Source organism: Dipodomys merriami, unplaced genomic scaffold, assembly GCF_024711535.1.
Source record: "Dipodomys merriami isolate MVZ:Mamm:240054 unplaced genomic scaffold, mDipMer1.0.p SCAF_8, whole genome shotgun sequence".
Classification (NCBI taxonomy): domain Eukaryota; kingdom Metazoa; phylum Chordata; class Mammalia; order Rodentia; family Heteromyidae; genus Dipodomys; species Dipodomys merriami.
The window spans coordinates 29,244,423-29,270,394 of NW_027206401.1; the positions used below are offsets into that span (position 1 = coordinate 29,244,423).

Here is a 25,972-nt window from a genome sequence, read left to right on the forward strand (position 1 = left end):
ATATAATATGAGACAAATACATATACATATATATCTGTATATGTATTTGTTTCATATATGTGCATATATACATATATGAAACAAATATATATATACAAATATATATATATACACATATATGAAAGTTCAGAGACATACTTACTTGGTTAACTGCTATATTCCTAGAGCCATAGTCAAAAAAAGAACTAGATTAAAAAAAAAATACTATGAAAGAAACAACACTTGGTTCCAATTTTTAAAATAACTGACATTTTCAGAATTCAACATTTCCTTGCTCTTCCTGTAAAACTAAGGTTCTACTTCAGTGAAAAATACCTCTAAATTAATCTGTATACATGCTCTAGGAAAATAATAGAGTTTTTGTATAATTATGCAATGATAAGTATTAACAAGGCTAAATAGTAGATCAAGAATGAGGAAGTCATAGTGAGTTGAGAAAAACCTGGGGCTACGCCATCACCTTGTTAAGTCTAAAACCTAAATCAATACATATTCTGGTCAGAAAGGGATTAACCTCTTAGAACCCTTAGAACCTTTCTTTCCATTATCTAGGTGATTATAACTCTGCATGAATTGTTAGGTTGTATCAGGATAACAGAAGCTGATAGTGCCTGACACACAGCACATAATAAATGATGTCCATTATTCTGTATTACTCAAGGTGACATTCTATTACCCTCAATATTTTCTCTTAGATTTCTACTATCTCTCAAGATTAAAATTTTGTGGAGTCATTCCTAGCAAAATTTTTAAGAAAAGAAAAATTCATCTTTGGTGTTCTGTTTCTTTCCATTTTACTATCACTAGCTCATTCTTTAAATTCATAGCTCCCCTCACTTGCAAGATTACTGTTTTCCAAAGTGATTTGACAAACGAAAAGAGACCTTGTTGCTAATGGACCAATTATGCCAATCAATGACCTAGGATCAGGATCATAACTGAAGTTCATCTGTTTTTTTGAAGGCACATCTTAACTGAAATCCTAAGTCTAATGGCTGAACATTAGGATCCATGCAGCATAGAGAGAGTTGGCTGTCTTAGATCCTTCCTTAGTCTCTGCTTTGAAGCATTTAGGCATAGCAGTTCCAGAATGTTTGAGTAAACACCAGGACAAACACTTGTAAAGGAACCTGAACTCTATAGAGTTCTTGGCTTAAGCTATGAAGTAATAGGGCAGAAAGAGCAAAGAAGTCAAAGTATTATTTCTGGAAGTTTTGTTCATAGTATTAAATAGCTTGGGTCTGAGAACCAGTACATACTAAACAAAAGTCATTATATATTTTTTAATTCTCAAAGATTCACTAACTTCTTACAGCAAAGACCATTTTTACTTAATAAAATAAACTTCAACAAAACACTTTTGAATAAAATTTCCTACATATTGATTCCTATATATTCATTACCTATATTCATTGATATGGGCATTCAAATCTTAAACCCAATGTTCCCCTGAACTCTTTTATGAACTGCTTGTTTATAAGACAATGACAGCAATGCAACTATCTAAGTGTCTTTTTTTTTTTTTCAACTTCTTGTTTTTTTGAGACTAAGTCTCACTATGTAGCCCCTGGGGCTAGAATTCTTGGTCTGCACTCCCGCAGCTTCCTAAGTTGACAGGTATGTACCATCACACTTAATAGAAAACTTCTAAGTAAGTCAGTTCATATATCTGACCTGATTAGCAGCATACAATGAGAAGGGTGAAACCGAAACTAAAGTTGACCACATTTAACCACTAAAAAACACAAGGACAACAAAAGTATGGTAAACCACTCTGCTATTGCAGAAAGTTTCTAGTTACAAGAGAATACATCTGCTTGTTCATCCAGCCTCATTCTTTTAGAGCAGATATAAGACCAATTATTATTTTTTAATGTTGTTCATTTCAATTATGTGGAATGGATGAGATGCAGAAGACAGACTGGCCTCTGCAGAAATCCACCAACGGAAGCCCATCTTCCTCCTCTCTCAGGGAAAGCCAGCCCTGCTAGTCTACAAATCTGACCCTGCTGAGGTGTCTTTCTGTTATCAGAGGGGTAACAGAAGAAAGCAAGCATAAACCATGGAACTACTTACTAAAACCAGTTTAAAACAACTGGAGCAATGTTGGAGCCACATTTTTCAGAGATTCTACACTGGAAGATGCGCAAGACCAACTGGAAGTAAAATTGCAACGATATAAACATTTTGTAGAAATGTTTCCCAATGTGTGTGCAAGGAGATGAAATGCAGCCTCTTAGCAGTTTATCTCTTATACGAGTTAGAAGGCAGAAATATATGATATCTGTCCATGCCTTTTAGAGGGACTGCACAACAAAGTTTTTTTTTAAAAAGATGTGCAAAGAGAAGAAAGGAAAGCAAACCTAGAGCTAATTATCATGCAAGTAAAATATATTGTTGCCAGGCACTAAAAGAAGCAAAGTACTATGGCATCCTGTGCCCTTATTACATTGCTATAACTTGAAGGCAAATATTCATTCTCCAATATTCTCATTTTCATATTCTCCTGTATCTCCTTCTCTCCCTTTCTCCCTCTCTTTCTCTTTTTTATTCTTTCTAGAAAGAAATGGCAACAACTGAAAGAAAATCACTTCTGCTTGACCTATGAGCTCAAAGAGAATTGTTCTGAATTACAAGGGCTCCTAAAGCTCAAATAAATACGTCTTCTTCAACACAACCTATTTTCACTCCTACCAGAAATAGCTTCATTGGTGTGGCTGAGAAGTAATTGATTACACAACAGCCCTGCTGCTGCTGCTTTGTATATTAACCCAAATATCAGCCACAGGCCCATGAATATGAGCACAGAAAAATGGCACAAGATCAAACCATTTCCTTTTCTATGTGTACATGGCTGACATATCTCATCTACTCAGAGAAGCACTTTCTCTATACATCCTTATTTTCTATATACTAGTATTATAAAATATAAACATACATACAATAAAGCATCACTTTTAGTCATTAAATTGAAATGCAAAATCCATTTAAAATTATAATACTCCATGATAACGTCAGAATGAAGAAACTAATACTCTCCTGTGTTACTAGTGAAATAATAAATCTTAAACATTTTGGGACACTCATTTGATAGTTATAGCTCTATATGGTGAGTTGAGCTGAAAAGAAAAATTTCTCGAGCGCAATCATAGTAAAGTTCTACATAAAATATTTTTACTTCCTAATTAATCAATTAAACTTGAAACCAAGAAAAAAAATATGTCCAGGATCACCATCATCACCACCAAACCCATCAGCAAGAAAAATAAAATAAAAAGCAGTTAGGGACAGAGGCCAGATATAACTAACATCAATTATAAGTGGAGGAAGTTCTCAACCTGATTTAATTGCACTAGCCACAGAGGACTACACCATTCACAAGATCAAACAATACCCCTTCCTTTAACCAGGCCTCCATTACTGCAACAAAACACCCAAGATACTTTAAAAAGAAGAAAAGTTTCTGTTGATTCTGGTAGAATACCTAAAAAAATAACTAAATAAAAAATGCACTACTTGTTCCTTGTAGGGACAACTTTTCTTACCAGAGCAAGACTGTAGGACACACGTAGTACGTAAGATATTCACCCTTTATGCACATATTTAAATGTTATTTCAAGAAAAAGTGACATAAGTAAAATTGAAGTCCTCAAATAATCATTTCCCATAGTTACTAACTATGCCCTAATACTTTATGTCTGAGAGCAAACCATATTTAACTATATATTGTATATACTTAAAGACTTTGGACTGCATAGTATTTGATCAAAGAGGTAATAAATAATCCAATATGTTCATCTATAGAATGTAACAAACTAGATGGATTTCTCGAATTATTCCTTCAAGATTTTAAAAGTTTAGGCTTAGGAAAAACATTCAAGGAAAACTCTTTCAAAGAAAGGGTTGAAGAGCTGTTCCAGGAAGCATAGGTGATGAGTACTGGGTGACAAAAAAAAAAATCTAGTCTAGATATGTCTGCTTTTATCATAACTTTCCTGCAGAGATCAAGTTTAGTCTGTTGCCGGCAAAAGAGAATGTCTTTCTGCTTTCTCATCATCATTAAGGAGTTTCACCTTGAACCCTCATGTTACGCAAGACCTATCTGTCTTGAAATCAAAGAGTCAACACGTTCACACGGTCTTTCAGCCTTTGATGTCTCAATGTGCTGATATTTCAGTGTCAAGGCGCTTCAGACACTAACCTGAGTTAACTTAGCACCATGTTTGAAGTTGCATTAATACATCAATCCTTCCCACTGCTGCTATAAACCCTATGTTCAGGCCTGTAGAGAACTGCTTTTATTTCCTATGTCTTTACTCACAAAACTTAATGACTATGTAAAATGACAGAATAGAGAGACTAATTTGCTAAGAAATAAATAAGATTTCATAGAGGAGATGAGTGCTTGTTATATGTACAACTGTTTATGCATTTGTAAGGCTGTTTTGAGCTTCTCACAAAAGGTTTGTGGTTAACACAGCAGCAGAACATTTGAAAAGATCCAGAACCTCAAAAATACGTCACTGAGAGAACTTGTTTTCTTCCAATGATGCCATTATAACCAGGAACACACATCTGTACTTGCTGTTGGGGATAATTTCCTAGCCATGCTAAAATATCACTTTGGTATCTTGAATTTGTTAGTAATTTATTCTCCCTAAGGCTAAGACTTTTCTGTTCTGCTTATCTCCCCTCCCTTCATTAAAGACTTCTATCCTTCATTCTTCTTAACTGTGAGATTCCTCAGCCACAGGTAAACCACCTTGCTTGGAAACTGGCAGGAGAAGTTGTAGGAAAAGAGAGAGGTAAAGAAGGACACACAGAGATGAAAAGCTAATGCATGAAGTAGGCCAGGCCCATGCAACTTGCTGTGTCCTCTCATGGCCATAGCGGCTTTGTACATACCGCAGTCCCAGGGTTAAGATTGCACACATGCCCTCTCAGAAGACAAAACAGATCATCAAAATGCCCTAGAGACTGACTCAAAAATTTGTTTTTAAAACTACCTCTGAGGAAGGAAATCTTACTTGATAATTGAATTCTGAAGAAAATAACCACAAAATTTTCACTCCCCTCAAAAGATCATAATCAAATAAACAATTTAAAAATATGCATTTCAAGTACAGATTATTTGCAGAGCTTGTCCACTGGAGAATGAGATTAAACAGCCATTAGGATTAATTAGTTCTGAGGGTTTTTTGTTGCTGTTGTTTTTTTTGTGGGGGGGAGTATGGGTCCTAGGTTCTGAACCTGGGGCCTGAACACTTTTGTGCTCAAAGTTAAGGTTATACCACTTCTGGCTTTTTGTTGGTTAGTGGAGATGTGAAGGAACCGTGATCCTCAGATCTCAGCCTTCTGAGTAGCCACAATCACAGGTATGAGCCACCAGGGCTTGGCTTAATTTTGAGTTCTTATCATAGATCTTCCCTGGACTTTGTAAATATGTATTTATTTTCCCAAAACCACAGGCCTCAGAAGATTTTAAATACTAAAAGATATGAGTGAAATTTTGCATTAAAAATATGTTAATAGCTATTGTTAGTAGCTCAGGCCCATAATCCTAGCTACTTAGGAAATGGAGATGAGGAACACTATCTGGGCAAAATGTTCATGAGACATCCTCCCCTTGCCCTGATCTCAATCAGTAGCTGGGCAGCATGATGATGTACTCCTATCACCTTATCCACAGTGAGAATAAAAAAAGGAAGACTGCAGACCAGGCAGGCCTGGTCAAAAAAGAGAAAGAGGAAAAAAGGACTGGAGGGGTAACTCAAGCACCTTCTTAACAAGTTTGAAGCCATGAATTTAAACCTAAGTACTGTAAAAAAAAATCCCCCCAAAAAAATACAAATAAAGAAAGACCTGATAATATTCATCAATATTCAAAAGGCAGTTGGTTTCTTATTTGCTGATTACTTTTATATTTATTAACAAATAATAATTGCATATGTCAATAGGTTACAATGTGATGTTTTGATATGTACTCATTTTTACAGTGCGCATTTTTAAAACCTATGCACTCAGGAACTTCGAAATACATAGTAATTACTATTAACTATACTCACCATGCTCTACCACAGATGTCTAAAACTTAATTCCCGCAGGCACCTTCGCTGATAATGATGACTGTTGTTTTCTAATAGTTCCAGAATATTTTTTGTGTATTGCTTACTGAATCTCCATTATAACAGCAGGACTCAGGCTTAAAAAGATAATTAACTTTTCCAAGGCCACAAGCCAGTATTACCATGTTCAGATTTTTAAGCCACATCTGCCTGACTACTGATCCAGTCCTGATTTTCACTAGGTATGCTTGCTCCATTTTTATCAGTGATAACAGAAACATGTAGACCTTTGATGCTGCTTCATAAAAACCTAAATTTGAGTACACTTAACATTTTTTTTTTCCTGTGCTGCTCTTGGGTCTGTCCCTTAGCTTTTTCACTCAAAGCTGGTGCTGTACTACTTGAGCTACAACTTCACTTCCAGCTTTTTGGTAGTTAATTGGATTAAGAGTCACATGGACTTTCTTTGCTGGAAGCTGACTTTGAACCAGAGATCCTCTGATCTCAGCCTACTGAGTAACTAGAATTACAAGCAGGAGACACGAACACGTGACCCCAAAGGAACCCTTGGATGACAGATAGAGAAAAATATTCAGAAACAAGAAAGAAAAAAGAAAATTCAATATTAATCTATAAATCATATAATGTCAGTGTTGAAAGACAAGACTTTAAATCTCATTTACTATACCCACATATCTGAATCTTATCCACCAAACACCGTTACGTACATGAACATAAGACAATGGTAGAGAGAGAAAATAAAATGACAGAGTTCACTATTTACTAAGTAGACCATTTAATCATTGGACATCAATATTACTAAATCAATATTTCTAACCTATCACCAATATCCTTTATTTTTCACTTCATTTTTCCTGATTACATAGCATCCTGGCTGCTCTGATTTGTACGTCATATTGTAGACCCAAAGCTATTAAAATATACCAATTAGTGTCTCCTTTCTTGAATTTGCTGGGCTATCTCCTACATCTAGGAGATGGAAAGAAATATATTCCTCACTGTTCATTAAGTATTAAGTTACAAAAATAATGTCATGGGTAAAACTCCACTCCAATAAAAGATATGAACTTTCATTAGCCAGCACAAAATTCAAGTAGATACTAGCAGAAAGTAGAGAGAAGGAAGAAGGGTTCAGCAAGACTACAAATGGGAAAGTACAGCGCAGAGTTAGGCAGACAACAAAAAACAAACAGAGAAATAGGGTAGCAGAAGTAGTAGATAAGAAAGTAAAATGAACAAAAAACTCTGTTTCATGAAAGTGAAGGCAAGTTGCCCAATCGGATGCAAATGAAGAAATAAAGCCAAAACAAGGCAGAGAATAGCAAACAATTCCTATAAGTCTCGTGGGAGATGAGGGAAGGCCAAGACAGCATTTAGATAGAGAGACAGAAGCAAAAGTAGGGCAGTAATTCAAAGCAACTTCATGGTCCCTGAGACCATGAAGCTTGTGATGAGGAGGATTAGAAGGCTTGAGGTCATGGTTTACTTAATCCACGAATGAGCACATTGTTCCAGTGCCTGGAAAGTGGCAACTAAATTCTTCAGCAGCCAACTAGGCTTCGGAACACTCAATAGCAACAGACGAGAAAGAAAGTCATATCCTTTAGAAAGGGAACAACTTGAGGAAGTGTCCTGCAGTGGGTAATCAAAGTAGGCCATTTGGGGAACTGTTAGTCTCTCCAGCATTTCACTTCCTAATAGTTCAAAATGATTCAATGTGCATCATCCATAAGAGTTTGGAGTTTATATACCTTTCTATAACTAAAGATCTTATTTCAATTGAGAATACAATAGCACCTAAAATCTGCACAGAAAAATTATTTTAATACACAGTGCCCAGATGGAAACAGTAATTCTAAAGATTCCCCTCTGAATACTCCCCCCATCTGTCAGGGATGGATGGAAGTCACACTTACTCTTCAGGGACTGTGCTTTTTTTTTTTTTTTTTATAATGTTATCATTGCTTTGCATCACACCATTCAGCATTAAAAATATAATCACTATTTTGTTTTCCTCTCTCAGCAGAAATGATACAAAATCCATGCAATGACCCATGGAGTATTCCAAAACAACATCACAAAAGGGAGAAATCTTATAGTTTACTCAAAATTGTAAAAATAAAAAGGAAAACCAAGAAAAGTGTGCAAATTCTGGATTAATTAGCAATGATCCGTAATTAACTTTCAATTTTAGCACTAGGAGAACATAGTTCCAGAAATTATCAGGAAGAAAGCTACTCAATTAACTCAATCTATTTCTATTGCTGTATTTTATTTACTTGTTGGCAAAACATATCAGTAAGTTTTTATGTGCCATGCTGTAAGATACTGAAAAGGGATAGCATCAATATGGGACTCTCTTCTCCCCAGTCTTTTTTAGAATTTGTTATTCTGTAGTTCTCAAATTAAGTCCAACAAGCCTGAAAGCAAACTGCACTTAACACTGACCTCTAACGATAAATGGCTTTGAGGTGGAATGTGGGAGGAGAGCAAATAAACACAAAGACCAACAAGAAAAATATATGAAACACACAAGAAAATTTACAGGGTTTCACCTAAGTACCAAATTCATCATTCCCCAAAGAACTCTAGAACATTTTGCTTTTGTTTACTTCCCTTATAAGAATACATCTCATAAATCAGCAGTTGGAGAATATTAATCAATAAAGAAATAGGACAATTTAAAAGCTAATAGTCTACAAAATTCCAAAGCAATAAGTAAAATGTAATTTCTCGATTGGTAGTCAGAAATTTGAGACTACATTCTAAACTTATTTCAGAATGTTGTCATTATATGCAATTGAAAGATATTTCTCACACATTATACTCCTACTAAGAATAGGGATTTGGAAAACATCATTTAAAATGTAACAGAAAGACCAAAAGGTAATTGAGGTAAATATAGTACTCTTGGGCTAGAGAACTTAAACAATCTAGTTCTTTTTTTTAAAAAACAACTTTTTCTAGAGTAACTTATTTAGGGCTATGTATTCTGTTAATGTATTGGATAGATAGCAAAATAAAACACCTCCTTACAATGTAGGAAGGCAAACACTCATATCTCAGTCAATATATTCAGATAAACTGTTTCCAACTGTATTTCCCAATATTCAAACAAATCTGAAAGATAACTAATTTTCCTAGAATAATGAATTAATGTATTAATTGATAATGTATTATTATGAATTTCACTTGTGAAAGAATATTGAAGGATGAAATGATCAATAGTTCTGTTTTTCAAAAAATAATAAAAAATCTCTTTACATTATTTTATATGAAAATAAAAATTATAATGGCTGTCTGACATCCATGATCACATCATATTTATATATCATATTATATATAATACATAATACATGTTAAGGTTTCCCAAATGAGATTCCAAAAGATAATGATCATCACTGTAGCTGTCTTCTGTTGTTGTTGCTGTTTTTTGTTTTTTTTTTTACCACTTTCTAAGGCAATCTTATTTCAGGTGATTATTTGTATTTTTAAATAATCATTTACAATAGACTATACTGTAGTTTTTAGAGTCTCAAATACTTAACAGCAAGGAACTGGTACATTGTGGCAAAGTTTTATACTACTAATTGTTGAGCAATTAAGAGGAAGAAAACAGATATAAATGCAGACTGTAAATACGGAATGATCAAGTCCCATTATATAAACCAAGATTTCTCAGAAGCTTAAATGCAAGTAAGGCTGGAGTAACCTGAATCATCACAGAGCAAGGAGAGCTACTGGTAAAACACATACTTGTAATCATTTTGTTTCAGGAATAATGTATCAGGGAAACATTAAACATATACACACATACAAATATATTTAATTTGCACATACAATATTGGATTGACTTGGATTCTATTGCATCTAATTTCTTCCAATTTCATAGTGCATAACTCTATATGAGGAATAAGCATGAATTATGGAAAAAGTAGTGTGGGTATTTTGTATACATGATTGTGTTAAGTCAACATCTAGGAATATCCAATTTTTACCTTTAAAGGTGTTCTGAATATTTGTCAAAGTTAAGAAATACTGTTCCTAATTTTTCAATTCAGTCCATTTCATCTGATATTTGAGTGGCCCTAATAAGCTCACTTTCATGTTCAAGTTTAGGCAAGTGTGGTACAGGTAGTTTATTAGGACAAGAACAGTTCTTTTTCTATAATATCACTTTGGACATGTCAGTGAGTTTGAATTACATGTTAAAGTATGTAGAAAATAATAATAAAGAAGACCTTGTATTTTCCTCCTTTTTAAAAAAAGCAAGAGGGAAGAGAGAAGAGAAATAGTTAAAAGGATTCATAAGCCAGTGAGGCTGAAGACCAGATCTGATGGGGCATCAGCTGAGGAAGAAATGAATCCCTGCCAGCTCCAAATGCCAACTTCCTCATGCACCTGTGGTTAACCAGTGATGTCACTAGCAAGCTAAAAATGGACTGATGTTCCTACAAGAAGAAACTCAAAATAAAATATTTCAAGACCAACCACTCTCAGGACTCAAATAGGAGACTTAGAACCAGAGCTAACAGGAGCTAGCAGACTTGTCCTCACCAAACTATGGAACATGTTCATATTTATTAGAGAATCAAAGTCACCTTGAGAGATGAAACTGTTTGAGGTCAAATATTGCTATTAGAGTTAACAACAGAGTTTGGACTGTATGCATGAAAAGGCTAAATATGAAATAGATGAGCCAGATCTACTTCAGAGTATTTTTGCAGAGTACAATTGCAGAGTATTTCAGATTTTAGACTATTGATACAGAATTCAAAGGTTGAGCAGCCCTAAGCTGAAAAATCTGAAATTTGAATTACTCCAAAATCTTTACAACAGATTAAACTAGCAAAAGTTACTGTTCTGGTTATAAAAAAAACAAGAAGTCTCATGACTCCACTAAGAAAAAGATTAAAAGAAAACAAGACACACAAAAAAGGGCTAAAGAAATGAAAAAGCACAATAAAGGAAACATAAATGAGCCACAATCTCCAAAAACAAAAAGGAAAGCTCAACATTATTATAAATCAGGGGAATACACACATAAAACTAAACTGAGTTTTTTTCATCCTGGTATACTTCCCAAACATGTACGATTTACAATGTATGATTTATTCAGGTTATAGAGCACTAGGATGGTTCAGCAGTGATGAGAACAAAGAACAAAGGGCACAACCACTTTTCAAACAACTGCAAGTGAAGTTACAGAAACAGACCCTGGGGATGCAGAAATACTTTGCCTGAATAAAAGTTTCTGAGTACATGTGTACAAGTCTAAGAATGTTTCAACACTATCATGTGTTACTGGGAGTGAATATCTACATACAATGAACTACAAGACAGCAATGAACAGGAACATACTTCCCATACTATGGATCTCTGACATTTAACTCTGAATTTTAAAAAATCTTCCTCTAAATGAATATATCAAATATGTGTGCACCTGTACAAAAGTGAAATCAGGACAAACGAAACAACATTATTTAGAGAAACACACATTCGTAGTGAAACTTTGTTAATACAGGATGCCATGAAAATTCCCAGATGTGATTAGATGTGAATGAGAGCACATAATGTGTTTTGGACAAACACCAAGACAGTCTTCAGAAGCTGTTAATGTTCTAATTCTTGCATGTAATGGTGGTTATATAAACATTCATTTGATTATTAATTTTAAAACTTTGACCATATTCTACATATGCTCTTTTGTTTGTGGGGGTGGTGTTAAAAAAAAAAGAAAAAAGCCAAGTCATATTACTAAACTGTGTGGTGAATTTGTTTTTTCTTCCTTCTCCCATTATAATGCCTTCCTTAAATTTGTGATTCTCCTGCCTCATATCCTGAGTAGCTGTGATTACAGGCATGAAAAATCACACATAGATATACACTGTTTTTTATTTTGTTTTTGTTTTTTGCTTTAATTTAATTTTATTGTAAAGGTGATAGATAGAGGGGCTATAGTTCCATAAGCCAGGTAATGAGTACATTTCTTTCTGAAGAGTGTCATTCCCCGCCCTTAATTTCTCCCAGTTTTTCCCCTCTTGATCCCCCTTCCCCTCAAGTTGCATAGTCTATTTTCAACATAGTGTCTAGTACTATCACTGCTGAATTGGATCACCCTTTGTCCTACTGTTTCTGTGTTTTCCTCCCCCCACCCCATCAGATAAATTTATATACAAGACAAAGGGTATAGAAATCACAAACAGTGGCAAAAGGGAATAAACCCAAGGGGGCCAGGAAGGGAGGGGAAATAACTGCAAACAGTACCAAAAAACCTCTTATTTTCATTTCTTGGAGTTCATTTTGATAAGCATTATTTTATATGATCATAAGCATATAGCCATTGAATCTTCGTAATCCTCTCCTAAGAATATCCTCTTTTGTACTCATTATGTGAATATTTAGAGTGCTATTTAATTAATCATGTCCAAGTGTAATTATTTGTCTTTTACTATCCACTGGATTTACCTGTGGGCACATTCTAATTATTACAAATGAAGGAACCCACGCAAAGGACATACCCAGAAAGATAAATACAAAGCCCACAGAATGGGAGACGATCTTTACTAGCCATGTATCAGACAGGAGACTCATATCTAAAATATACTTGAGCTAATAAACTTAAATCCTAAAATATACTTAAGAGCTAATAAACTTAAATCCCTCAAAAACAAATTATCAGATATACAACAACCCATTAATAAGTGGGCTAAAGATTTAAAGACTTCTCTGAAGAAAAAATAAGAATGACCAATAGACATGTGAAGCCACCAGCACAAGCATGTTCGCTGCAGCATTATTTACTATAGCTAAGATCTGAAATCAACCCAGATGCCCCTCTGTGGATGAATAGATCACAGAATATATACACAATGGAAATCTATGCTCCATCAGAAAGAATGACACTGCACCATTAATAAAGAAACGGAAGGACTTGGATAAAAGTATATTAAGCAAAGTATGCCAGACCCAAAGAAACATAGGCTGCATGGTTTCCCTCATTTATACACTGTTTTTTATGTATCATATTTCACAAAAAAATAAAATACACGAATCTTTAATAAATTATGGCTAAGGTGGTAGTGACAACAACTGACAAGCCACAAACTCCAAAGTTACAAACACAGTCAAGAACTAATAATAATAATCTTGCTTTAGTTCTTTAAGAATGGAACCATTACTTATGCTTTGGTGGTCTCTGCTTTTACAAATGAAGTTGTACATTCCTGGGTCATCAAACATTCTTCTATTTTATTCTTGACTATCTCAGAGTTATCTTGTCAGACAGTGAGCTCCATATCCTAGAGGCTGCCAGCAGTTAGCCACAGAGCTATAAAACTCAGGGCCAAGTAACAGGTGCAAACGCTGTCCTGTGTGACTTTTGCTACTAAAAAGATTAAAGCCTAAGTGGAAATAAAATACCACATTTCTGCTTTGTGAGCTACTATTCACACAGAAAAAAACACAGGAGCACTCAGGACATACATAAAAGTATGGTTTGCAAACTTCTCTAGCTACCTGACTTCATGTCAATAACTTACTTTTTTTCCAATTTGGTGTCATAGGCACTTGAAGTGTACAATACTCTGTTTATAAGGTCTTAAATTTCCCATAATACACACATATATAGACACATATATCTCTCCAATAATGGTTTTCCCTCTGGGATAATATTTGTTAATTACATTTTCTTCTAGACTTGCTTTTGCTCCCTCAACCCATCAGGATTCCTTTTTTTCCAAATCTGACCTCCTTACTCCAGCTAGTGACTTGTTTCCTAAAATGCAAAATGTTGTTCCTATGAACTTTCATGACTCCCCACTGCCTTTTAGATAAAAACCCATGCTCTTCACCAAGAAATTCGCTCTCAGATTCTTACTCACCTGTCCCACATAGCACTCTGAGTCACTGCAGAATCTAATCATCTTTTGTACACTTTTTATTGTAAAAATATTGTACAGAGGGGTTCCAGTTACATGACCGAGGCAATAACTTGAAACAGCGGTTCTCCCAATCCTGAAGCATTCTTTACTCAGCCCCCTTTTTGCCCAATTAACTTTTAATTACATACAGACATCACCTGTGGCTTCTAAATTTTATTTAGTTGACTTTTAGTGTGAGGAGCCCCAAGTTAAACGCAGTACTGTTTTTAGAAAAGAAGAAGAAAAAAAAAAGAAAGAAGAGGGGTAGACCTGAGACTGGTGGATTCTAGCTACTTGGGAAGCTAAGAATGTTGAGATTGTGGTTAACAGTGAACCTAGGCAGATAAAAGTCCGTGATAACACTTTGTAACAAAGAGCCTGATGCAGTGGAACACCTGTATTCTAGCCCTGGGAACCCTAACATAGGTGAACTGTGCTCAGTGCAAGGCCCCATCTCAAAAATGAGCAAGAATCAACTTTGGAGGCATGGCTCAGCTTAGAAAGCAGAGGGCTGAGTTGAAATTTTCAGTACCAAAAGCAAAAAAAAAAAAAAAAAAGAAAGAAAAGAAAAAGAAGGAAGGGAGGGAGGGAGAGAAGAGGAAAGAGAGAGCAAGCGAGAGAGAAGAAAGAGTCTCAAATGTTAAGGGCTACCAGCTCACAATGAATCCTAAGCATATAATTTCCCTTGCTGCCTATCTAAATATTTACCCTTCTTGAAGTCAGAGATTGCACTGGAAAGAAACTACAGGGAATGGCAGAAGAGATCTAGGTAGAGACAAAGATATTCCAAAAATAGAGAGAGGAAGAGCATCAGGAATCCAGACAAAAGTGGCAGAACAGATATGAGGAGAGACAGGCAGGAGAGAGGAAAGTAGAAGTCCAAACCTCCCAGTCCAGCTTGGGATGAGTGGGACAGGGAGTACAAATCCACAATCCCAAGTGTTGAACTCAGTACCCTGCTGCATCCACTCCTTGATGCATTGAGGAATAGGTTTGTATGTTTGTGGCCTCTGAGGGAATAAAAGAGGGATGAAGGAACCTGTGGAACCAGCTGCAAACTGCCCTGCCCAGAGGCCACAAAGCTCCTCGCAGCAAGTAGTATCTCCCAATACACTAAGAAAGGAAATTTCTAAAGTGAGTGTCTGCTTCTACTGCAATTCATTTTTTCCTCAGAGAAGAAAGCACACTAAAAAGTCAGTTGACTTTTGAGGAGATATTCATCCCAACAGATACCCAAATCACAAGAACTGAAAAAGCAAAGCAACACATCACTTCTCAAGAGCTCGTAACACCTCAAGAACCAAATCCAAAAATATTGAAATGGCCAAAATGACCAAAAAAATTCAAAAGTCCACTTTTTAAAATGATGAGTGACCTCAACTAGGATTCAAATAAACACACTAATGAAGTATATATAATTCAATTCAAGATCCAAATGAGAAAGTCAGATGACAAGGATATTCAAATTCTAAACAAGAAAGAACACCACATACTGGAAATGAAAAACTCAATAAATCAAATTTAAAACACCATGGAAAAACAACCAGTTGACTAGATCAAAGAAAAATAAGTATCAAGGACTGAAGATGAGCTGAGGAAATACTACATCAGACACTAATAAAGAAAAATAACAAACAAGGATGAGTACAAACTAGAAAATCATGAGGTAGAAGAGAAGAGGCTAAAATACAAACTAAATGCATAAAAGAACCAATTCAATAAAACTGTAGTTGAAAATTTTCAAAATCTAGGGGATGATATCTATATCCAAAATGTAGAAAATATACAAAAACCAAATACACCTTACTGGGAAAGAACCTCTCTCTCCACATTGCATTATACTAAAAATGCTAAGAAAGAAACAAAATGTAGCTGCAAAAGAAAAACACCCATTTAAAAGCAAAACCACTAGAATTAATCAGACCTCTCACGAGAAACCCTAAAAGTCAGGAAGACATAGAATTATATATTTCAAGCTCTGAAGACAAATAACTATCAACCAAGATTATTACATCTAACAATGTTATTTATGAGGAAGAAATAAGTCCTTCTGAGAAATGCCCAATTCATGACCTTTAAGCTAGTACTGCACAAGACAGTTAAATAAATCTTATACAAAAGAGAGAAAGGGGAAAAGTGACAAATATAAAAAAGTTGGGAAAGCATAAATTTCTGAAGAGAAACACATAAATAAATAGAACTCAGTAAATTAAAAAAAAAAGAACTCCCAAGAGGAACATAGAAATAAAACAACAAACAAACAAACAAAACAATACTCCTATCAACCAAGAAAAGAACCAACAAAATTATAGGACACCAGCAAACACCTCAGGTATAACTCTAACTGTAAATAGTATTACCTGTAGTAAAAAGATGAAGATGGAATGACTGGATTAAAAAACCAGAGTCAACTATCAGTTGTCTGTAAAAGATACTTCTCACTGGCAAAGACACATCGAGATGGAAAGTGAAAGGATGCAATATTGAAATAGAAAGCAAAAGCAAGCAGGAATAGCTGTACTCATAAACTTCAAGCTAAAATTACTCAGAAGGGTTTAAGGTCATAATATATTACTAAAGGAAACAATCCATCAAGAATACAAGAAATAGGCGGGCGCTGCTGGCTCACGCCTGTAACCTTGCTACTCAGGAGGCTGAGATCTGAGGATCACAGTCCAAAGCCAGCCCGGGCAGGAAAGTCCGTGAAACTCTTTATTATTATTATTATTATTATTATTATTATTATTATTGTGAAAATACTGTACAGAAGGGTTAAGTTACATGGGCAAGATAACAAGTACATTTCTTACCAAGCATTGTAGCCTCCTCCTTTGTTTCCCCTTCCCATCCCTTCCCATATCCCTCTTGCCCCCCCATCCGATCCCCCCCCACCAAAGTGTTCCTCTTCAGAAATTTATGCTTTCCCAACTTTTTATATTTGTCACTTTTCCCCTTTCTCTCTTTTGTATAAGATTTATTTAACTGTCTTGTGCAGTACTAGCTTAGAGGTCATGAATTGGGCATTTCTCAGAAGGACTTGTTTCTCCCTCATAGATAACATTGTTCATTTTTCTACATAACGACTTGTACATCTCATTGTTGCAATGGGTCCACCTGTATCCCTATTTAAATGATTTGTTTTTTCCTTTCCCCTCCACAAATTATACCGACATCAAATACAGTGAAAGCAGGGGTTATACCATGGGGGAGGGACATACAAAGCAACAAAGAAATCATCTTATAAATGGGTTAGAAACAATTGCATGGAAGAAAAAAAAACATTTGAATACTTATCTAGGGTTCATTTCCCTAACATCAATTTATCTGACCTTTTCTGCTTGACTCAGACATACACTGCTTATTTCAAATAAGGGAAACCATGGGGCCTATGTTTCTTTGGGCCTGGCTTCATTTATAATTTTTTCCAAGTCTTTCCATTTCCTAACAAATTTATCTCCAATAAACCACCAGAAAACCGGAAGTGGCGCTGTAGCTCAAGTGGTAGAGCACTAACCTTGAGCTGAAGAGCTGAGGGACAGCGCTCAAGCCCAGAGTTCAAGCCCCACGACTGACCAAAAAAAAAAAAAAAATACAATGAATGAGCAGCTGCTAGTGGCTGACACCTGTAATCCTAGTTACTCCAAAAGTTGGGATCTGAGGATCGCTGTTCAAAGCCAGCCTGGGCAGGAAAGTTCATGAGACTTTTATCTCCAATTAACCACCCGAAGTGAAGCTGTGGCTCAAGTGCTCAAGAGCTCAGGGATGGTGCCCAGGCCCAGAGTTCAAGCCCCACAATCAATAAAAATTTTTTAAAATATAAATTTATATGCACCAAATATTGTTGTACTCAATTTCATCAAACAAACACTAATAGACAAATACCGCTACAGGTAGGTCCAGAAACAGTAATAGTACCTACCTTAAATACTACAGACACAATAGGTCATACACATACAAAATGACAACCACCAGCATGATAACAACAACAAAAATAACAAAAACTTTTTAGAGTTAAACTGCATCACAGAGCAAATAAACTTCACAGCTAGTTACAGACGATTCCATCCAACAGGTGCAGAACATGAATTCTTCTCAAGCCCATCTAACTTTGTTCAAAACAGGTCATAATTTAGGTCATAAAGCAAATCTTAAGAAATACAAGAAAACCGAAAATTTATTTTATCTTATGATCATGATGGGATAAAAATTAGACATCCATAACAAGAATACCTATAAAAACTATACAAATAAATTGAGATTGAACAACATGCATTTGAATAATTGGTAGGATACCAAAAATACCATGGAGAAATTTAAAAAATTCTTAATAGAATTGAAAATACAATGGACCAGAACCTGTAGCCGGAAACAGAGCAAAGACAATTCTAAGAGGAAAGTTTATAGCTATGCATCCTTACATTAAAATATCAGTGAGATCTCAAATAAATCAGCTAACAATGCTATTAGAGCTCTGAGAAAAATAACAAGCCAAGCCAGGCATCGGTAGCTCACTCCTATAACCCTAGCTATTCAGGAGGCTAAGATCTGAGGATATAGGTTAAAAGCCAGCCTGGGCAGGAAAGTCCAGGAAACTCTTACCTCTAGTAAACCACTCAGAAAACCGGAAGTGGTGCTGTGGCTCAAGTGGTAGAGCACTCACCTTGAGCTGAAGAGCTGAGGCACAGTGCCCAGGCCCAAAGTTCAGAGTTCAAGCCCCACTACCGACCAAAAAAAAAAAAAAAAAAAAACAGAACGAAAGAAAGAAAGAAAAATAACAAACCAAATCACAAAACTAGTAGTAAGAAAGAAAGAATAAAGATAGGGTATAAATTAATGACATGCAGACTAAAAGAACAGTACAAAGATTGAACAAAACAAATATTTAGTTCTTTGAAAGGATAAATAATACTGACAAACTCTTACCTAAGCTAAGCAAAAGAGTGAAAAAACCAAATTGATAAAATTAGAGTTAAAAGAGGTGGGGTGGGGCAGGGAAAAAACAATTGTTTAAATAGGGATACTGGTGGACCCATTGCAACAATGAGATGTACAATTAGTTATGTCAAAAACCGAACTTTACAACTTTGGTGGGTGTGGAGGGGGAATCGGATAGCGGGGGCGGAGGGGGGGGAGGGTATGGGAGGGATAGGAAAGAGAAACAAAGGAGGAGGCAACAATGCTTGATAAGAAAATTATCTTGACCATGTAATTGTAACTTCTCTGAACAGTATTTTCACAATAAAAAAAGGGGGTGGAGGGTAGTCCAACAAATACCAACAAAAATCAGAGGATATCAGAGGATATTTAGAAATTTTGAAGTAAATTGGAAAGTATAGAGAAAATGGGTAAACTTCTAAACACATGTGACATACAGAAATTTAACCAGGAGTATATAAACAACTAAAACAGATTCATAATGAACAATGAGGCCGAAGAAATAGCAGTTTCCAAACAAAAACAAGCCTAGGTAGATTCACTGTTCAATTCTCATAGATGGTTTTTCCTCTCTTTTTTTTATTGTTACTTTAAAGGTGATATAAAGAGGGGTTACAAAATGCTCAATAGGAAACATACTCATTACTCATGTAACTCCTTTGTACAGAATCTTTACAATAAAAAAAGAAGAAAAAGAGGGGTTACGGTTATATAAGTCAGGTAATGAGTACGTTTCTTTTTGGATAATGTCACCCCTTCCCTTGCTATCTCTCAGTTCCTTCCTCCTGTCCCCACCTACAAGTTGTATAGTTCATTTTCAACGTAGTGTCTAGTGAATACCATTGCTGCAATTGTTCACCCTTTGTCCCTCCCAAGACTTTCAAAGAACTATTATCAGTACACCTCAGAATACTGCAAAAAATAGAAAATGAATAAACATTACAAAATCTAGTTTATGAAGATAGGATTACCCTAGTGCCAAAATTTTTATTATACTACAAAAAAGAAAATTGTTTCCAATTTTCTTGATAAACATAAACACAAAAATTCACAGTAAGTTACTTGGCAAACTGACTTCAACAACGTAATTAGAAATCGTATACCTCTAGGTGTAGTGGCTCCTGTCTAGAATCTCAGCTACTGGAGGCAGAAATTGGGACAATCACAGTTTAAGGACAGTCCAGGCAAAAGATAAGGAGACCCCCATCTCAAACAATAATCCAGGCACAGTGGTGTGAGCCTGTGCTAATCCCTGGTACCTTGGGGGTGTACGTAGGAGAATTATGGTATAAGTTTGGTCCAGAGCAAAAACATGAGATTCCATCTAAAAAAAATAATAAAGCAAAAAAGAACTGGGAATTAGCATTGCTCAACTAGTTAAGCATTAGAGTTCAAACCCTAGTACTGGGAGTAAGAAAAGCATATTCCATGATCTTGGTTTCCCTCCAGGATTACAAAAATGTTTCAACATAGGAAAACCAGTAAGTGTAATAGAGATCATACATAAATTAAGAATAAAATCTGCATGATCATCTCAATAGATGCATAAAAGCCTTTGGCAAAATCCAGCATCCCTTCATAACTAATAAGTAATCTATGAATAGGAGGGCCATATCTCAACATAATACAGGTCTTATCCAAAAACGCTATGGCCAACGTAGTACTAATTGAGGAGAATCTGAAGTCATTTCCTCTAAAGTCAGAATTGAGACAAGGGTGTCCAGTCCCTCTACTCTTAAACAATATAGTGTCTGACTTAAGAGTAACAAGGCAAGAGGAAGAAATAAAGGGGATGTGAATAGGAAAAGAGAAAGTCAATTTTTACCTATTTACAGATGATATGATGTTATACTTAAAGACTAAAAAGACTACACCAGAAAACTCTTAATTCTGATAAGCACTTTTGACAAAGTAGCAGAATAAAATGTAAGCCTATAAAACTTCAGTATTTTCTGTATACCGAAAGCCAAACATGCTGAGAAAGAAATCAGGGGTTGGGAAGAATTTCATTCACAATAATCTCAAGAGAAAAAATATCATAAGAATAAACTTAGCAAGGTGGTAAAAACTCTTTAATGAAAACTATCAAATACTGAAGAAAGAAACTGAAGAAAGAAACTGAAGAAAGGAAATGGAGGTGTGGCTCAAGTTCTAGAATGCCAGCTTTTAATTAAAAAAAAAAAAAGCTAAGGAAGGGCACAAGCTCTTGAGTTTAAGCCCCACTACTGGCACTAAGAAAGAGACAGAAAGGGGTAGGGGTGGTGAGCAATGTGAAAATACCTATACTACTATGCAGTCTCAATGAAAATACCAATGTCATTCCTCAGGGCCATACAAAACAATTCCAAAAGTTCATTTGGAAAGACAAAAGACTCCAAGTAGGTAAAATGATTTGGAGCAAAAAGAGCAAAGCTAAACATATCATAGTAGCAGACATGAAATGAAACTAGGCAGCCAAAGCAAAAATAGCATGGTACTGGAATAGAAAGTACAGAAATAAGTCCACACAGAGACAGTGGATTTTTAACAAAGATGCCAAAAACATGTATTGGATAAAGTATAGACTCTTTAACAAGGGATTAGGAAAACCAGTTATCTACATAAAGAAGATTGAAACTAAGCTCCTATCTTTCACACTGAACAAACATCAATCCAAAATGGATCAAAGACTTTAATGTAAGACCCAAAACTTTGAAACTACATCAGGAAAATATAGGGGGAATGCTTCAAGATATATGTATAGGCAATATCTTTCTGAATAGGACCTAATATTTCAGGGAATTAAACAAGAATTGAGAAATAGAATTACAACAGAATAAAGCTTCTGCCCTTCAAGGTAGCGATTATCACAGACCCTGGAATGGGAGCAAATATCTGCCAGCTATTTATCTGGCACGGGAATATTATCCACAATGTATGAACAGCTCAAAGAAATTTAATCATGAAAAGGGCAAATGATCCAATTAATAAATGAGCAAATGAACTGAAATGTCAGTTTTTTAAAGTAGAAGAACAAATAGTGAACAGACATGTGAAGAAATATTAACTATCTTAGCCATAAAGCAAATGCAAACCAAAACAGTAACATTTGATCTCAACCCAGTTAGAATATTAATCATCAAGAAGTCAAACAACTAATTGCTGGCAAGGATTTACAGGGAAAAGGGACTGTTGATGGGAATGTAAATTAGTGTAGCCACTCTGGAAATTAGTGGAGTTCCTCAAAAACAAAACCTAAACTAGAATTACTTAATCTTGCTTTACCAATCTTGTGCATATACCTGAAGGAGTATACGTTAGCATATAAGAGAGATACCTGTTATACCCATATTTCTGTAGCTCTATTCGTAATAGTGAGGTTATACAGCCAATCTAGATATACATTAATACATGAATGGATGAATATAGTATATGTACACTAGACATTAAATAGTATTACTCAGTACAAAGAATAATGAAATATTATATTTGCAGGAAAATGAATGGGACCAGAGATGATCATAGACATAGACATAGACATAGACAAATACAGCATCTCATCCCAGAACCCAGATCTAAAGAAAAAGGGCATAAAAGGGTCTATTTTAGGGGATGGGATCATTGAGAATTAGGAGGGGGAAATGAAAGGATGAAGGAGCATATAACTGAAGTTGATTTTACAAACATGAAAAAGACACATGAAACCCATTTTGTGAAAATGTGTTAAGAAAGCTGGCCAGGCATCTTGGCTCATGCCTGTAACCCCAGCTACTCTTAATATAAACAAGTTAGCCAGAGGGAAAAAAAGTTAGCAAGATTCCACCTTAATTGATAAGCCGAGCATGGTGGAATGTATGGTCTGAGGCCAGCTTCAGACAAAATATAAGAACCTATCTGAAAAATCAAAAGGAGATGTATGGCTGAAGTCCCTGCCTAAACAGGGAGTAGGCCCGGCATTCAAACTCCAGTACTGAAAGAAAAACAAACAAACACAAAATTTCACACAAGATAATATTTAACACAAACTATTATCTTTAGCACCATATTTCTAGCACTTAAGACTGTATCAATGAGCAAGATAAACTGAATTACAGATTCGGTGTTGTAGGGAAAAAAGATAATAAATACAATATGTAAATTTTACAACACTGTGTGAAGATAATAATGCTAGGGAGAGGTAATGCAGGTGCTAAGAGGAGACCACCAGAAGAAGCTGAGACTTGAACAAGCTCTGGAAATAGGAGTGAGTCATATAAATAGCATGTGAAAGCCAGAGTGCATCAGAGGAGTGTGAAGCTGCTGCAACAGTCCTAGCATGGGCAAAGGCCTGTGAGGGAAGAACAGAGCGCAACAGCAGGGAGTCTGAGAAAGCTAGGCTTGGATGACAGCAGATAGAAAAAGGGTCAGAGATTATATAGAGAGCCTTGTCAGCCACTGTGATATCTTTGGGTTTTACTCTGAGAAGCCATTATAAAAGAATAAGATAGAGTTTTATTTTTAAATAATCCCTCTGGCTTCATTCTGGCTATCATTCTACAAAGACATCCAGGCACAAGTAGAGAGAATACTTGTTTTCCTGGTGAAAAATGATAGTGGCTTGATTCACAGTGGTAGAACCACTGAAATGGTAAGAAGTGGCTCAATTCTGGGTATATCTTAAAGGTAGCATTCATGTTGATCAATGAAATATGGAATGTGATGTAAATATTCACACACACACAGAGAAAGAGAGAGAGAGAGAAAGAGAAAGTCATAGTCAACTAAGCAACTAAAAAATGGAGTGGTCATCAACTAAGATGGTAGAACATTGGAAGAACAGTACAACAGATTTATAAAGGAAATATATAGCTGAGGTTGTGTGTGTGTGTGTGTGTGTGTGTGTGTGTGTGTGTGTGTGTCCTCATGCTTGAACTCAGCTCCTGGACACTCTCCCTATGCTTTTTTGCTCAAGGTTGGCACTCTACTGCTTGAGCCACTTGCAGCACTATTTGCAGTTTTTTTTGGGTCCCTAATTGAAGATAAGAGTCTCACAGATAGTCTTTTCCAGGCTGACTTCAAATCTTGATCCTCAGATTTTATCTTCTTGAGTAGCCAGAATTATAGGTATAAGCCACTGGTACCCAGGCAGTTGAGTTTCTTCTGACATGTAAAATTTGAAGTATCTATGATATATTCAGAAGTGGAGCCAAATTCCAATAGATAAGTCTAGAATTCAATGGCACAGCCTGAGCTGAAAGTATACATTAAAGAAAAATCACTGAACCATTAAGAATAAAAATGAATCGGATTATGAAAGCAACAAACTAAAGGGTAAAGACTGTTAAGAGTTAAAATAAAAGTTAAGAAATCACTCAGAAGGGGATGCATTGACAGATAATCCTAAAGAAATAACTCATGTGGAAGGAAAAACAACCAAGAGAATATGATGTCTTTCAAACTACATGAAGAAAGTACTTCAAGAAGGAGGGGGTGATCAACTGTGTCAAATATTCTTGAGAAACCAAATAATAGGAGGGGAACCTCATTGGATTAAGTAAGATGAATGTCAGTGGCAATCTTTACAAAAACAGTTCCTGTAGAAAGGTAGAGACAAAGCTTGACTGACGCAAGCTCAACAAACAATGGAAAGAAAAGAAATAAAATGAAGGCATAAAGCCAACTCTTGTAATGAACTGGATTATAAAGACAGCAGATAAAGGATGTTAGAAATAAGAGGGAGGAAGAAAACCACAGGAAGGGATTTTGCTTCTCTTATTTTTCTTTTCCTTTCTTTAAAGAAGAGTGCAGGAACAGCTAATTTGTATGCACACAGAAAAGATCCAATAAAGAGAAAAATCAATGACATAGGACAAAGTTCAGTAAGTAATTTGCCAATGGTCTATTGCATGATTTGTATATTTTATGAAGTAAGCATGTCTACTTTTCTGAATAGTTTAAAAGAAAAATCAATGTATGAAAATCTGCTCAAATTCAAATTTCAATATTTACAAATAAAGCTTTAAGGGAACACAGATATATTCAATAATTATACACTGCCTATGACTGTTTTTGTTCAACAGCAGAGATTAGCTGCTGTGACAGAAATCAGGTTTAACCTTATAATTGAGTCCTACCACTTCCTAGATCATTATGAATCACAGTGACACAGTTATAACTTCACAGAGTTTTATGTGTGAGCATATCACCTTAACTGCCACACTTTTTAAATTATCAATGTATATGTCTAAAGAAGAAAGGAGGTAAATGGATTTCAGGTATCACACTTTGAAAGAAGAATGGCTGTAGGTTGTTACTGAATCTGATGAATTTGCTACTAAAATGGAAAAGCATTTCACTTGTTTTATAGAGACATATAGCTAACAGTATCATGAAGGACTTTAAATTCTGAATACCCATAAAACCCAGTGGAGTAATACTATTTTGTCCCACTTATCTGTGTAAAAAGATGTTTTAACCATGAAATCCTTTTCAAAAACTACAGCTGAATATTAGCCATGAATAATCAAGCAAAATATTATCTCAAAAATATTTTACTTTTCTGCTCACTTCGGCCGCACATATACTAAAATTGGAACAATGTAGAGAAGATTAGCATGTCACACAAATTCATGAAACATTCCATATTTTTACAATAAATAAATAAATATTTACTTTTTGTATTGGTATATATGAATTCTACATTTCTGAATGTCTTATAGTATTATTACTATCATATCTTAGTTTTGACAAAAATGTGAAAAATTTTATGTGCTTTCTCTTATTAGTGGCAGACTTGGTTTTACCTCTTGCTCTGCAAAACCAAAAATATTTACTCTCTGGCTTTTTACAGAAAATGTTCATCAACTCTTTGTATAGGACAGAGAAGAAACAGATTGTTGAATATTGTTTTGAATGGACAAGGTATTTCACCCATGATTGGTTTAATTTGGACTTATAAAAATCAATTTGAAAACTGGGTGCCAGCTGTTCCTATCTCCCATCCCAGCCTTGGGAGGCGGCTGAGATTGTTGAGATGGAGGTTCAAGGTTAGTAGGAGTGGGAGGAGATTTA

General features: G+C 35.4%; 1 protein-coding gene and 1 pseudogene across 1 annotated transcript in view; one reads left to right on the top strand and one right to left on the bottom strand.

The window, feature by feature from the left end:
- The window catches only part of Rnf217 (ring finger protein 217), a 120,793-nt gene that overhangs the window by 68,600 nt on the left and 26,221 nt on the right, over positions 1-25,972 (bottom strand). The window lies entirely within an intron of this gene.
- On the top strand, positions 25,463-25,550 carry LOC138819586 (U6 spliceosomal RNA; annotated as a pseudogene).